Source organism: Pinus tabuliformis, chromosome 7 (assembly GCF_031772625.1).
Source record: "Pinus tabuliformis cultivar Carrire ecotype Pingquan chromosome 7, CPIR1, whole genome shotgun sequence".
NCBI classification, from domain to species: domain Eukaryota; kingdom Viridiplantae; phylum Streptophyta; class Pinopsida; order Pinales; family Pinaceae; genus Pinus; species Pinus tabuliformis.
The window spans coordinates 1,081,292,210-1,081,309,419 of record NC_142293.1 but is presented as its reverse complement, the minus strand read 5'-3'; the positions used below and the strand labels follow the sequence as shown (position 1 = coordinate 1,081,309,419).

At 40.2% G+C, this 17,210-nt stretch overlaps 1 pseudogene; it reads right to left on the bottom strand.

The window, feature by feature from the left end:
* Window positions 1-412: 412 nt before the first annotated feature.
* LOC149251333 (glycosyl hydrolase 5 family protein pseudogene) lies at window positions 413-1,090 on the bottom strand (annotated as a pseudogene).
* Between the last annotated feature and the right edge of the window lie 16,120 nt (window positions 1,091-17,210).

Sequence of the window (17,210 nt, the reverse complement as noted above, 5' to 3'; positions counted from 1 at the left end):
GCCACCCACGGGCCGCCCCGCCCCGCCCAACCGGCGGCGGGTCGATTCCCGGAATCGACCCGCCGCCGGTCGGGCGGGGCGAGGCGGCCCAGGTGGCACTGGCGGGGCGGCGGGGTGGCCTGAGGGTGACTTATCATTTTCATTCCACTTGGAATAATTCGTTCCAGCACTCGGATGTTTTTTGTATGTTTCGTGTATAAAGCGAAGAGTGCTTGCATTCGTGGCAATTTTGAGGCCATCAAGTGGAAACATAAGTAAAATACATGCAATCAGATAAATCATGTGTTCATTTCTCAGCCTTTTGTGCATTACAAGCTTTCAAGAGTATGCTATGCGTTGTAAAGATAATGGACCCTTAGTATGAAGCGGAAAACGCTTAGCATCTAGGTGAATGCCAATATTGCATAAAACTTTAAACCAAATGAAATCTGGAAGCAAATTCTAGACGCAACTGAAGCATTCGTTTCACGCTCCCATTCATGCTCGTAGGAGGTTTAGCTTGGGCGTACCTATATCTTCTTAAAGCTTGAAGTTGTAAGTCAATGTCAAAAGTATTGGCTACGTCGGGACTGGCATCATGGACGGCCTGGGCTCTCTGCTGCATGTATTTGTACCAGTCTGCCGGATTCGATCTCTTGCCTCTCAGTTCGTTGCGCAGACTCATTCCCACGACCGCTGATGTGCCCTTGAAAGCGGTGGCCATGGTGGAGAGCCCCTGGATCCACACCCCTGGATCAAAATCAGCGTCTCCGAAGAACCCATTCCCATCGTCGTAGCCGCAGCACCAGCGGGGTCTACTGACGTGATTATCGAGTATGACCATCAGCCCCGCCTCTCCCAGCCCCGCGACCACTCCCTTATAGGCGTCCATGAGCGTCAGGTCGAGAAACTCCGGGTTCTTGACAGACATTGTGGCCACTGCGTCGCTCAGATTCAACGAATTCAGGGAAGCTCGAACCGTCAGGTTTCGATTCGCCGGGTCCGTGACCATGAAGGTGGCCCATGTGAGGCGTACGCAGTTGAATCCCTGGGCAGTAATGGTGCTCGTTATGTATTTCAATGGCTGCCTGTTCAGCCCCTCCGTGACCATGGGCTCCAAATGCACTCGATTCCGGGAGCTGCGCAGTGCCACCCCCGGGCCGCCCCGCCCCGCCCGACCCGGCGGCGGGTCGATTCCGGGAATCGACCCGCCGCCGGGTCGGGCGGGGCGGGGCAGCCTGAGGGTGGCGCTGCGCGGCGGTACCGCCGCGCAGTCGGCGGGGCGGGGCGGCTCGGGGGTGGCACTGCGCAGCTCCCGGAATCGAGTGTATGAAACACCACATTTTTTATTCCTTCTTCCATGAGAGCACGAGATTGTGGAGACAAGTCTTGCGGCTGCCTGCAACGAGCAGTGAGAACAATAGTGATACCTTTGTCTACAAGTAAACGAGCGATCTCCAACCCTATTCCTCTGTTGGCCCCTGTTACCACACCCACTCTCTTTCGTCCAGCATTCATCTGTTGCGTCACACGAGGATTTATCCTATCATCACAAATTAACAATTTGTTATATATCTAATCGACATGATAAGCTACCAACTAACTCTCTGTCGAAAGCATGAACTCACCATTTTTGGTTCCGTGAAGATCTTCTAAATGCTTAGAGGTAGAAAGAAATTAGGAGACTGGAGCAGTATAAAATGAAAGATAGCTGCTATGCCATTTGAAAAAATGATTGTTGGCATTGGAATTAATAGTGCATATAGCTCTCATAACTTTTGATTGAAGGAGTTCCAAAATATCATTGGATGGTACATGAGCTCTCAATCATATAATCCTCCCAGAATTGGAGGAAAGTATCTATGGGGAGGTGTGTCATTGAGTTATTCCGTTAAAAGTCAATCTCATTGAACCATTCTCTTAAAAGCTAGGAAAAGATGAATCCATTCCACCAATGTACTTGAATTACATCACTCACTTATTAATCTAACGGTAAACATATACAAGTCCACTCATTAAATTTATCCCCTCTGGTACAAGAACCTCACATCCATGTAAAATATGATTGATTCAGGAGGCGAGTTAACATGTGGACGCTATTCGTGATCGCAGCCTTTCACAAATGGTTCGATTTGAGGAGGAGATGGGGCCGTTTTCTTTGTGGCGGACTTATAAATGACCTTTGGTGTGAGTAGATTTATAAATATTGTTGATGTGATCAATGAACTATTGGTGCTTTATAAATATTGAAGACGATGGGTTGCAGAATAGATACGAACGAGAAATCGGAGTGTATTTTTTGCGTGTTCACTTGTTTTCCCTTTTTGACCATTAAAATTGTGCAAGGAGCATTCTCATGTACTTTTGCATGGCTACACAAGTTTTTATATGAAAGTTAGAAGATGAGGATGGCATCTCTGAAAACACATTTATGTTAATATAATTATGATAGGGTGTCAAAATTTTAATTAATGCAGGTAGAAATTTAACAAGTAATTATGTTTATATTTTATTTTTAATCAAATTAATTAATTAAAAATTGTTATATAAATATGTTGTATGAATATGAATTATTATTTTTTGGGCATGAATATGAACTATGATTTTTTAGACATGTAGTATTAGTAAGTCATTGTATTAATATATGATATTGTAATGAACTTTGTTTTTAAGAATAGATTGTTACGTGTTTTCTTTTTCTAATTTTAATGTTTAACTCATATATTAATTATTGTTACAATAATAATAATATTAATAATAAAGTTATAATATAGTTAATTTTTATAATTTTGGTGATGTGAGATGTATCACGAGATAAGTGTTTTGGTGCCTAAGGAAACAAGATACTACTTTTTGTTTTTATGATATAAATGTAATTTCATGAATGTGTTTTGCCATTTATACATAACACTTGAATAAATTGTTAATTTTATTATTTAATTTTAAAATAGGTTTGTAACAACATTAATCAATGAAATTGTATTTATTCAAATTGAAAATTTATTTGGTGCCTCTTTACTAAATCAAGAGTTCACTTCAAACCTTTGCTCTCTAATCCCTCAATCCAATGTAGAACAATGGGTAAGAATACAATAGCCAACCACAATCACAAACTACCAACAATAGCCAACCACAATCACACACTACCAACATGTCATTGCTATTTTTTACTTCTTTTCACCTTTCTTTAATTATAAAAATCCAATCAACAAAGTAAAGTTCCAATTAAGTGTGTCTATCCTCCTCTTCTTCTTCTTTCTTTTTGGTCGACATTTATCAACGTAGGCTTATCTATCATATGACCTATCCCTATCAACCTAGATTTCTCTATCAAATGACCTATTCCTCTACCCATTGTTTTGACGTTGGTTCATGTTATATGATAAATACTTTGGGCATGTCTCTTGCATCTTGCATGATACACAAACTTGCATCTTGATTCCAGGAATCGACCCGCCGCCTAGTCGGGCGGGGCGGGGCGGCCCGGGGGTGGCGAGGGAGGGCGGGGTGGGCCGGGAGGGGGAGGGGGAGGGGGAGGGAGGGGGGTGGGACGGCCCGGGCAGGGGGGGCCGGGGGGGGGGGGGAGGGGGAGGGAGGGAGGGGGGTGGGGCGGCCCAGGCGGGGGTGGCCGGGCGGGGGAGGGAGGGAGGAGGAGGGGGGTGGGGCGGCCCGGGCGGGGGGCCGCGGGGGGGAGGGGGCGGCCCAAAATGATATTCTACCAGAAACATTAATGTGTTTTTTCCTTAAAATTTAACTTTGTTTGAGACATAAAAAATTGGTTTTATTAGCATTTTTTAAAAAGTATGAAAATTGACCCTAAAAAAAAATCATTATTCCAGTATTAACACTTTCGTTCTGAAGCTATATTTTGCAGGAAAATTTCGTAGAAAATTTCGTAGTCACTGCCATTTTTAAAACAGTCGCAAAATTGACACCTAAAAAAAAAATCATTATTCCAGTATCAACACTTTCGTTCTGAAGCTATATTTTGCAGGAAAATTTCGTAGTCACTGCCATTTTTAAAATAGCCGCAAAATTGACACCTACAAAAAAAAAACATCGTTCCAGTATACACACTTTTCATTTTGAGCACTGTTTTTGTGGTTTTTTTGGGGTTTTTGGGCCAGAGTTCCCGTTTTGAGTTTATAGTTCCCGTTTCAAAGCTTACATTGTTTATATTGCATTATTCAGAAAATAGGAGAATATTACAATGCTTTCCTCAAGCCTAAGCAACTTCTCCATTATCTTTATCTCTCTCACAACTTCCTAGAAAATCCTAAGCCAATACTTAACTAGATTCTCGCTTGCCCAAGTCCCCATTTCCTTTAATTTTTTTGTTGGGAATTAGCCCCTATTAATTAGGGGAATTCCTCAATTGGAATTGCACAATCCTCATAGGCCTTCCTCTGACTGCATGCACCACTTGTACAATTTGGATGATTATACAATTGATAATACACTATCCTTGAACTCCAATCTCAATTGGGTAACTCTCATATTTGACATTCATGAGTTTTGCATGAGTGAATCATCATTTAACTGGTTGAACACATGAAGCAACACCCCAATTTTTGACCTCCTACTAGTTCCTCCATTAGTTGGAACTAGTTTAACTGACATTAACTCAGTTAAACTAAATTAATTAATTACAACTCAAAATAAACTTAACTAGGGCTCCTATAATGTAGGAGACACTCTACATGACCCAAGTTAGACCCTCTTTTACAACCCTATTTTCTACTCCATTATAGTGAAGAGAAAGCTAGTATCAACTTACCTTAGTTGTTTGGCTAAAATGCATCCCTTTTCACCTTTTACTTTACTTATGTGAGATTCATCCCATAATAAAAGGGTGGAATTACATGATTGAGTTATTTCTCATAATTATCTTTCCAAAATATTATAATTATGAGATAATAACATTTCATAATTGAGATAATTGAGAAAAAGTTTATAGTTGTGCAAAAGGTTTCTAGGGTTTGTCATTCTGAGGGAGATAAAATTGACCCACTTGTGTATGAGTTGGTTGGGGGTCCATTATTGTAGAAGTTTCCTAACTCATCAAGCCCCTAGGTGTCTAGATATCCTGGATGATAGAATGAACCTATAAAATCTCACCAAGAGGAAAGGAGGAAAAGGGAGAGGATCCAAACTATAGCACGAGAGCTCTGTTGTCTTGGGAGAGGAGACCATACTAGAAGTTGGAGGAGTGGATCTTATTTTTTGAAGGTATATTGATGTAATTTCATTTATACGGTTAATAAAAGTCTGTGTTCCTTCCCATTATATCAGTTTTGCACTAATTTATATGTGTGATTTCTAGATTTTTTGAGCTAATGATCTTCTGTGGAATATCACTTGTCATCTTTGTTTGGTTGTGTTCATGTGTATGTTTTTAATCGGGAGTGGATAAAAGAGATTTCTTGATTGGAGCGCAAGGATTTTACAGCAGGCCCAAAACCCTTCACCAACCTGTGAGGAGGCAAGGTACTTGCTCATACTTTGTAGCATCAGAAGCTACATCGAAATTGCTTGCAGGCCATCTCGATTGGGAATTGATATTAGATTTTATTAGCCATTCTATTTTGTTGTCTGGTGATCTCAATTGGGCATGATATCATGGAGCAATAACTCCTTGCATAATTAAATGCAACAAAATTGTTGCTTTCAATGAGAGAATTTTTAGTTTGCCCTCTTTGTTTGAGATCTACTCTTCTTATTTATGTTTTTGGTTTTTCTGTTGTTCCCATTGAGTTGTCTGTAATTTTTTGGATTCATTTTTATCTGAAATGATTTTAATTGCTTCAGGTCTGAATTGACCTTAGATCTCAATTTTTAATTTTGTTTTTTGTATGAGAGAAGAACAGATCTAAGAATTAAAATCAAATTCTGTAATTTTTTATACATAATTTGATTGAATTGATTGAACGGACTATGCATGAGGAAGTTATGGCCAATTGAGAATTGGGCAGTTTGTGTTTCTTCCGCCCTCGCACACGACTATTTTTATTGTTAGTTTTTGTTATTTTATATATAGAATTTAGTAAAAATAACTACATATCTATAATCCTCTTGACTTTTTACCTCAAAAAAAAACCACCTAAAACATAGTTTGTATGAGGAAGATATGGCTGATTGAAAAATCAACCTGTTTTCTATCCATTTTTCCCAATTTTCGAGTTTTCTTTCAGCTTATTTGCTTGATTTTCAAGTGTTTTTCTTCAAAACTTTCCACTATTTTTTGGATCTATTTGTTTTTTTTGCTGATAGCTACTAATATCTATCAGATCTGAGTCATTTCTTATTTATTGGTTGGGATCATCCATTGCTTGTGTTCTTCAAGGTTTCTCTTGCATAATTCTTTATGTGCTTTGGTTGAGGACTAGTGTTCTCATCTCTAGATCTTTGTTTTATATCTGTTTGGTTGATTTTGATAACTACTTAGATCTCTTTTATATCCCACTTTCGTCTTTTGTTTCCTTTTTGTGGTTTGGTCACTTCTTTTTAAGTTACCTATTCTCTCTCTTGTTTTTTTTCATCACAATTGGTGGTGTTGTGATTATTTGTGCAATTGTCATCTAGGAAATTTCGTTTGAGTGTGTTTTCACTACTTTTTATTATTCTCATTTGTTCCTATTTAGGACTTCCTACCTCTAGCGTCTGGTTTTGACCTTTGTAGAACATTGGCTCTTGTTGAGTCATTGTACTACAGCCCTAGCTTATTGACATTGCCTTCTTTCTTTTTCTTTTGGCTTTCAATTTGATCGTTTTGAGTGTGTTTCTTTGATTGACCTTTGTTTTCCTAGCTGTGAAACTTTTGGAGTGCTTTGCATTCTTAATTAGGAGTCTTTTCCTTTGGTTTCTTTTCGGTTTTTTTGGTTTGCATTCTTGGTTTGTTTTGGGTCATTAATTCACAAAATTTGGGATAATTTTCATTTAAGAATATTTAATTCAGAGGCGCATCATAATAGGGATTGGTTTGTTAGAAGGCTCTTACCCTCCTATAGTTAGTATTCATCAAATTGAAAATAGAAAAATTCATATACCTGCATTAGGGTGACTAACTAAGAGTCATTCAGACCATCTCAGTTTCACACCACATCCCACTTGTGTAAACAACTACCACTAGAATCAACGTGATAATAAAATTAATTAGATTCATCTTTTACTTTCACTGGCAGTACTCCAACACTAGCTTAGGCTAGGGTATTGGAGATAGGAATGTGAGTTAGTTGCTCCAAGACTTCAAAATAAACTTAGTAGCTTGTTGTAGGGAGTTAAATCCATTTGCAGTAATGCGGTCTGGGAAGCCCTTCTCACAAGAGGGTTAAGCATGAGGTGACACTTTGGCTAGGAAAATTGATACAACCGTTTTCACTTAGTTTCGAGTGGCACGATATAGAGGAATCTCCACGCATGCAAACATTGAAATTATCACTTGGAGGCCACTTGGGAGACAACTCTCAAGGGGGTTTCATTCTTATCTCTTTTTTGTGGTTAAGTTTACTGCCCTTGCATTTGGATTTTTCCTGCGATTGTCTCCCTAGGTCATGTTATTGTATGTGGTGACCATAGTGGCCTATATTCTTAAGGATCATACACAGTTGTAGGGTCGGGTTCATCTTCTCTATAATTGGGATAGATATTAGTCATACTCTCTCAGTCGTCTCGAAGGGTGTCCCACAGTTAATAAGGGCACTTTCACTGAGTTCACAGATAAAAGAGCTGGGAAGTATGTTGCTAGTATAGCTATTCCACCGCTAATTTCTAAATTGTATTTTGGTTTGCGTATGCAATCTTTTAGGACATTTCTAGTGTCTATTGTTTGGTCTGAGTCAGTAGTTTTGGCCTTAGGGTATTTGCGCTAACATAATTGTATTTAAATTATATGTTATCAACCTGGCTAAATTTCTTCATCGACGGTTAAGTCGTATTCACGGTTTACCTCCTCAAGGAGGTGGACTTGTTACCCTTACATGAAGAGTACCCATTGGCGCTCAAGACTTAGACCAACACATTGTCTTGGAATCTATACCTAGTCCTTTGGATAGTGACTTGATTTCTGTTTAGAGTTTGGCAAATGACTCTGGTGCCCCTGCGAATCAACCGTTGACTGATCCTTTAGGACTAGAGTTATTGTGGCTAAATCATGATGGTTCCACACCTGCCTACACTCACGTGACTTTGTCCATACTTTACCCTATGGTGGAGTTTGAGACATCCTTACCATCTGCCTTAGTAGTATCAGCTTCCATGACATCATTTCCACCTCTTAGTGTGGCTATACCCACTACTCCATTCACACCTCTTACTTCTTCTTGTGGCATTCCACTAGTTTCTTCTATGACTCCTGCAAATTTCTCGAATGTTTCCATGCCCACACCATATCCTATGCTGATCATGGCGCATCAGCCTAGTCAGCCTAGTCAGTCTATAGGTTTAGGAATCTTTGCACCACATTTTTCCCAACCAACTATTCCTATCCCTCAGTTAGGCATGGTTACTTCTAGTAATATGTGGGGGGGCTCACTAGTTGTCCCTCGTCCGTGTGGGGGCAACGCCACTTCTACTATGTCACAGGCTTGGTACAGTTCTCTATTTGGAGGGGTGCCACCTACCAGTACCTTCACTGGATGGGCTAGTTTACCTGGGGGTAACCTCGCTCCCAGTACTATTTCTCACATGGGTTAACCTCTTTATGCCGATACTACTACGCGGAGTGGTCCTTCTTCTATCATTGGGTACAACCCCATTGGAAGCCATGCTTTTATGGGTCCTTTGCTCCCTGGAGGTACTTATCTTGGGGGGAAACATCCATTTACCAGTTATGCTGGCTTGCAACAATATTATGCTAGGGAAAACCCTTTTCTTCACCAATAGGTGCATCACTCCACTCCCTATATGACAAGACCACATGGTTGGTGTTAGCCTCCTGTTGCAACAGGGGTTCATATTTCATGATTGACATTTTTACATGCCAAATATGTCATCTTTCATGCTGCAAGGTTCCATATTTCCAGAAGAGGCCAAAGAAGAGGCCATGAAAGTGTGCCAGTCAAAATGCCACTACTGTATTCCAATTTTGATGACTTAACCATTTTTGAAGAATGTTCTGTTAAGGGAAGTCCAAACAGCTTAATATTGGCTTCCCTAGGTTTCAATTTCTTGTTTTAGAGTATAGAGAAATGATATCTATCCAAACAGCTTAATCTTGGCAGATTTGTAGATAGGCAGAGAAACAAAGGAGTCCAACTGCTTAATCTGGGCCCTTGTAAGAAATAAGGATAAAATTAGATAGGAGGGCAGCCAAAAGAAAAATTGTAAAGTAGGGTCTGCAAGTCTAAATGCACCCAAACCAAAAAGAAGAAAAAATGCTAGATAAATAGGCTGGGTAGGTACTCTTGAGGTTGCAGAATGTTGATATGTGGTCAGTCTTGTGTTTTAAAGTGATATTATACTTCAGATCACAGCTACAAGGCAGTTTTTGTTTGGAGGAACTCAAACTGGATATCTCTAACCTCCCTTTCTTCCTTTTCCCCCAAAACACTCACTAATTCCCCTGAAGAGGTCAAGATCTGCTTGAGCCTCTTAGTTTCATCATTTCCACATCATTTTCCTTGGTGAAGATCTACTTTACTCAAGGCATGTTCATACTTCCTCTATGAATCATTTTCCCCCCTAACAACCTAAGTTTCACATACTTAGCGCTTTCTGATCATTTGTCATATTAACTACTAATTTTACTATATAGATTCCTATCTGTTTCCCCTTCCCCTACTAAAACTAAGTATAAAAATCCCCTAGGTACATATCCCCATCCCTTGGCACTATAGCCATCTAATATCAAGTTTGGGAAATGCTGAGTTCACCAGGAGCTTGACATTAGCCTTCCACATTCAAACCCTGGGATTAACTTGACATCCGGTTAAGTTAATAACCTTTACCCATCCCTTCACCCTAAAGAACCTCATATTTCTACCCTCTGCAGTCATTATTCCCAAAACTTAAATGTTTAAATGCTTTTTTGAACATTAAATCATCGTTTAATTCCCTGGCTCATAACCCATAAACCCACATATCTAATGTTTAACCCTCCCCCCCGCCCTATGAATAAACAAATAAAATAGCGGGCGAGTCCCCGCCCTAACCTTCCACCGACTTACCTGTCCCGTCGGCCGCTAGATCTGGCCCGCCCAAGATCTACGGTGGGCGGGTCCTTTCACACGCCAACATGCCGAGGGTTAGCATCCGAGAGTTCGGCGGTTTTCCCGCCATACTCCCGCCACACATCGCCCTCCCAGTTGTGGCGAAGCCCCTTCCTTCGAAACCGCTTCAGTGTAAAGGCAGTGCGCCCGAAACTGCCAAACCGCACCCCCCTGGGTGACGTCGGTGCCACATCCTCCGCCCAGTGATGTCATCCTACTGCATCATCTGCCTGCGTCGGCCCCCTGCCACCATACTACCAACTCACCATTGCCACGTCACTGCCACCGTGTATTGCCACGTCACCCACCGTACTGCTGACATCATCATCTGACGTCATCTCGCCATGTCATCTGCCGTATTGGGTCCCACCCGCTGACGTCATGCTGACGTCATCACTCAAAAATGCGCGAAGGGTGAAAATCGTGCTTAGGAAGCCCAGATTCAAATTATGAGGCAGTTTTTCATGCGCAATTAGCGCCTAGCGCTAATCGCGCATGGCTACGGGAAATGGGCCAAAATGGAAAGCCCCTGAACGCGCAGCCCCCAGAAAGCCCAAAAGGCACAGAATGACCCGTTTTTCTTCGTGAAGCATTCAGAAAGGGGAAAACATAGTTTTTAAAGCAACAGAAGGCCGAGCAGTTGCCATGAAGGATCGATGGGACAATCTAAACCATTTAGGAGATATTAAAGACTCCAGGATCAGCACCAAAGAGTATCAGGAAGCAGCAAAGAGTATCAGTTTAGCAACATCAAATCAGGTGAAAATTAAAAACCTTCATTAAAGTTAGCAAAGCAGTTAAGGCCATTTAAAAGCCTATCTGGTTGGGATTAGTGCACATTAATGCCAGCAAAGCAGCAGCAAAACCAAGTTAGAGGTGGAGATAAAGGAAAAATCACAATTATTACAGGAGGACTGCACTGAGCCACCCAGGACAGACATTAACTCAGTTTTGATACAACTACCCTCAGCGCAACTCAAAGATATTTTCATACATTTATTTCTGGATAAGATTAGGTTAATGTAGTCATTTTCTTTCAGACCTATTTAGGTCAGCTCTAATAGATTAGTTTTTGGATAATTTTCCCTATATATACCGACCCTCTGTATTGTTTAAAGGGTTGGTTGGGTGATAATCCTCATTAGAGACTCGCACTGGATATCTGAGATGTTTTACTTAATCAAATATTGTTGAAAAGCTTTGGAGGAATGGTTGTCTGCTTTGTGTCTAATGGTTTGAAGAATTGAATGCGGAATTCTTGTGCTGCTATATGAATCAATAAGTTTTTCCTTACCTCTGTTATTTCGATTTCACATATGCTCAAGTCACAGAACAAAGGATTGGTTTAGAATTTGCTTGGTTGCACTCTATGCTCAGTTTCTGTGGCTTCTTAATGTTTTCCTCTTGAATTAGGCATAAATATGAATTCTTTTATGGCTCATGTTTGACCTATATTCATATATGAATGACTGTTACCAACGGAACCATAATGGCGACTCCACTGGGGACATCCTCAGTAATTTTCACAAATCAAGTTGGAAAACTCCGAAGGAATAAAAATTAGTGTTGTCTATTCCTTAAAACTACAGATGAAGTCTGAATGTCGGACAGGAAGCCTTTGAAACAGTTCTTGCTTTGCAGTTACAGGAGTAAATAAATGCTGCTTCAGTCAATCTTCATGCTAGGTTTAAGCTACAGATAGCTGTCCCCGAAATTTAATCAGTTCCTTGCCAATTCTAAAAACATTCACAGAGAATACCAAAACAAATTCAGAATCTGGCTCCCAAAAAGAATTCTCATTATACTAGGTCAAATCCAGACCCAAATCCACTAGCTGCTTTTGAAAATCCGAACTTAATCCCAAAAATCCTTAGGAAGAAAGAAGAAAGAGAAGATTTTGTTGATAATAGTCCTCGAGTAGTTCGTCCAAGCAGTGTTCCAACCCCTGTCAAAGTCTTATTTCGTTTAACCCCTACTTCCCCTTGTTCATCATCTAATTCCCAAAGCACTCCCTCCACACCTCCATTCACTATACATACTATCGTTACCACTACTAGTGTTCCAATTGTCCCGGTTGTTCCACTCATCCCTGTTGGTCCGGTCGTCCCTATAAACATGGCCAATAGATATGCACCCCTGCAATTACCTACAAACCCTGGGGCTATGCCTAAGGATTATCAAACTAAAATCACATATTTTGATGGACCTGGCACTTGCACAACCCTTCAGCATACAAAGAAGATGCAACACTACTTTGAGAACTACGAAATAGATGATGATAGCGTGAGAATGAAAATTTTTGTTCAAAGTTTAACAGGTGATGTAAGAACTTGGTTCAGATCACTTGCTGCAAATTCCATAACCATTCTGGATGAGCTTTACCAATCCTTTACCAACAGATGGGAGAAAAAGAAAGACCCCTTGCACATACTTGCTGAGTATGATACAATAAAAAGAGGCCCTCAATTGTCTGTCCTAGATTACTGTGCTAGATTCAATAATGTCTATAATGCAATACCACAGAACCTGAGACCTCCACCTGACCTTGCCTTGTATAAATTCCCTGATGGATTCAACCCAAATATGGCCTACCAGTTAAAAGAAAGAGCCCCTCAAACCCTTGCAGACATGCAGAATGTTGCTGTTAGCGTAGAGGCCAACCTGATTGCCAAAAGAAATAGAGCTAGAATTGAGAGAAGAACCACTTTCAAAGAAGAACCCATAGCCTTAGATCAGAAACTTGATGCTATTATCAATGGCATGCAAAGGCTGGGAGATAGAGTAGAAAGTGTTGAGAGGAAATCATCATGGGAAGGACAACAGTCCAATACAATAAAGAACCCAAATTTCAGGAAAACACAGAATACTAATGCTGGTAGGTCTAGTCCAGACCATGATATAAGACCACCTTTTCATGAAAATTATGCGGAAGCATCTACATCTAGTGAACCCCCAGAGGACACTCACATGAACCTAGTGGACTCGAGGGCTGAGCAACAAATTTTCCTAACTCAACAAGATCAAGATGAGCATGACTTTAATCAATTTCAGACTAAGTTTGGTGAGTCTTTTGATTTTAAACAAGGCTATGATACTACTGTGTATGATGTCCACAAACAATATAAGCTGAGAACTAGAACCATTGACATTCCTGAACCTAACAAACCAAAGGATGGAAAACAACCCAACAAGATTAAAGGCAAGATTGTCATAACAGAACCAGCTGATATACCTGTCCCAAACCCGCATCAAGTGACTATAGAGGACATAACACAAATGTAGCCTTCTATTGACCAGCCTCCGCCACCTTCTTCTTCGAAATAAAATTTGAAAAGCATTCTGAAAATCCCTCCTAAAACAGAAAAACTGCAATTGAACACTTCCCATAACACTAATAAACAAGGCCAAGTTGCTGATACTCCAATGGAAAAAGGAAAACTTGCCTCTCACATTATTAAAAACCAATCTGAAAAATCATTCGACTTAGAGGCAGAAATAGGTAAATTGAAGATATCCATCCCCTTATCCGAACTGGCCAAACATGATGTGTATAGGCAAAAAATTCAAAGGTCACTTCAAATGCTGGAGGTAAAGGATGATGTGAATGTCCTTGATGATCAACCTGAGCTGCTGTTTGGTCTAGAAGTTAATGGAAAATCAACATATGGATCTGTCTTGCCCTTTTATGTCAGTTTACATATACATGACAAAGTCCTGCACAATGCCATGTTTGACTCAGGTGCCTCCCACAACCTTATGCCCAAAGTTGTAATGGAAAAGCTTAACCTTGATGTTACAAGACCTTGCAAAGATCTATTCTCCTTTGACTCAAGTCTAGTCAAGTGTTTAGGCCTCATCAAAGACCTGTGTGTCTCCTTAGTCCAATTTCCTAACAAGACAATCCTCATGGATGTGGTGGTTGCTGACATTCCACCAAAGTATGGCATGTTATTGTCAAGATATTGGGGAGCAAAACTCCAAGGATCCCTCCAATTAGACCTCTCTTATGCCACTATATCTGTCTTTGGGCAACCAAAGAGACTATATAGAGAAACACTGATGAAATATGTGGTAACTAGTGAGAGCTAGCCTGAAAATTTTCCCATTTACTCAATCCATTCTGATATGGATTCTTTTATTTTATTTAATGATGAAATACGTCCTCCCATTGATGACAAGCCATTGGCTTCAGAAATGAACACACACATCAATGAAGAATCGGTTGCCCATACTGATAAAACTGTCAAAACAATCAAGGCAACCAGCTTACAAGAAGAACCTCCCCAAACTAAAAATTCAAATCTGTCTGCTGCAAAAATGACTGAAACTCTTGACACTAACCACAAGCAAGAAATCATATGGTATTTTGAGTTTGATGGCTCTGTCAACAAGTTAGGAGCAGGGGCAGGTGTTTGGATTCACAATACAGATAACAATCATGCAGAAGGCCATGCTTACAGACTAAATTTCAAATGCACTAATAACATGGCAGAGTATGAGGCTCTCCTCTTAGGCCTTAAACTGCTCAAAGCTCTAGAAGCTGCAAAAGTATCCATTTTAGGTGACTCTGATTTAATCATACAATAGATGAAAGGTAATTTTGTTACCAATGACAATAGAATGAGGGCCTATAGGACCGCTGCCACTAGTATACTCAACACATTCACTGAATCTTAGCTTGCCAAGATTTCAAGAGAGCATAACATTCATGCACACAGCCTGGACACTTTTGCTAGTACATGCAAGCTTCCCTTTGAACCAAATCATCATTTCACTACTGAAATAAAACACAGGCCCGCGGTCCCAAATAATGTTAAAGATTGGCAAGTGTTCGAGAATGATGCCCAGATTAACAATTTCCTCACCCTTGAGCATGAGTTTTCAAATATTAACATTGACATGGATGCTATGATGGATGAACAACAACAAACCAATGAAAATCGGCAGGCTGTGACACATATAACGGCCAAGCGAATGCTGAACCACACTGTTTTTGATAACACAAATATAAAAGAATTGAAACTGATGCATTTGGAGGAAATAGCCGAAACAGGGGCCGAGATAGTTGATCTGAAAGATAACTTACTCCCTGCTGGCCTCACTCCGTTGGAAGACATGTTTGATGCTAATGATGTTCCCAAGAAATCGAAAATGCAACCCCTAAATGCTGCTATAGAAGAACATAACATCGGGACAGCAGAGAAGCCCAAAATGATCAAACTATCCAAAAATCTACCACCTGATCAAAAGCCTAAATATGTTGATTTGTTCAAAGAATTCCAAGATGTATTTGCTTGGAGTTATGAGGACTTGAAGTCCTATGACACCTCAATGATCCAACACACCATTCCCTTAAAACCAAACCAAAATCCCTTCAAACAGAAACTGAGGAGAATCAATCCCATTCTTCTCCCTTTGATTGAAAAGGAAGTGAAAAGAATGTTTGAAGCAGGTATCATAGCACCCATCAGATTTTCTGAATGGGTATCAAATATTGTTCCTACAAGAAAAAAGACAGAAGAGAATAGGCTATGTGTAGACCTAAGAAATTTAAACCAAGTCTCCCTAAAAGACCACTACCCATTGCCCAAAATGGATCATATTCTGCAGAGAGTAGTGGGATCATCTAGAATTTCTCTGCTAGATGGCTTTTCAGGTTTCAATCAAATACTGGTTCACCCGGATGACCAAGACAAGACAGCCTTCACCACACCGTGGGGAACATTTAAGTATGTGAAGATGCCATTCGGACTTAAAAACGCCGGTGCCACCTTTCAAAGGGCAATGGATATTGCGTTTGCCAAAGAAATACATGATTTCCTAGTTGTATATTTTGACGATCTAACCCCTTTCTCTAAATCTGATCAAGAGCACCTGAAACATTTGAGGAAAATATTCATGACATGCAGGAAATATGGCATTTCCTTGAACCCCAAAAAATCCCTCTTTGGCCTTGAAGAAGGAAAACTCCTTGGCCATATCATATCAAAGGACGGGATTAGAATTGATCCTGAAAGAATCCAAGCCATCCTCCAAATCCCATATCCAAGAAACATAAAAGAGTTGCAAGCATTCTTGGGAAAGATCAACTTCCTAAGGAGATTTATTCCAAATCTAGCTGAGTTGGTAAGACTGTTAAGCAACATGTTAAAAAAGGATGCCAAAGTAAGATGGTCTCTTGAAACCAATCAAATCTTTGAGGGCATAAAATCCGCCTTACCCAAGCCCCTGTCCTCACAAGTCCACAATTTGATAGGGACTTTATCATATTTTATTTGGCATCTGATCACACCATAGTTGCTGTTCTTTTGCAAAAGGATGATCAGGGAGCTGAAAAGCCAATTGCATTTTTCAGTCGAGCCTTAAGAGATGCCCCTTTGAAATACCCAATCATGGAGAAGCAGGCCTATTCCCTGGTTAAAGAAATCAAAGATTTCCGAGTGTACATTTTATATTCACATGTGATTGCCTTTGTCCCAAATGTTGTTGTAAAAGACATATTAACCCAAGAGGGATTAGAGGGAAAAAGAGGCAAATGGATTGCAAACATCTTTGAGTATGACATAGAAATAAAACCAACCAAGCTCATAAAGGGACAAATTTTAGCCAAACTGATGTCCGAAAAGAACTTTTAAGCCTTAGACATTAACCAATTAGACAATGAACAGGAGCTGGCAACTCCACAGATCAGTGAAACCTTTTTGCAATCCCCATGGTATGCTGATATATGCTTTGTTTTGTTAAACCTATTTGCTCCCCCAGGATTGTCCAGAACTAAGAAAAGATTTTTAAGAATGAAGGCTTCAAAGTTTTGTGTCATAGATGGTGCATTATTTTGGAAAAATCATGAAGGTATATTGCTTAATTGTTTAATCATGAATGAAACTAACAATGTCATTAAAGAATTCCATGCAGGTGACTGTGGAGGACATCTATATTGGAAATCCATAGCTGATAAAATTCTAAGGGCTGGTTTCTATTGGCCCTCTCTTTTTGCAGATGTAAAGAAGTTTTCCATTTCATGTC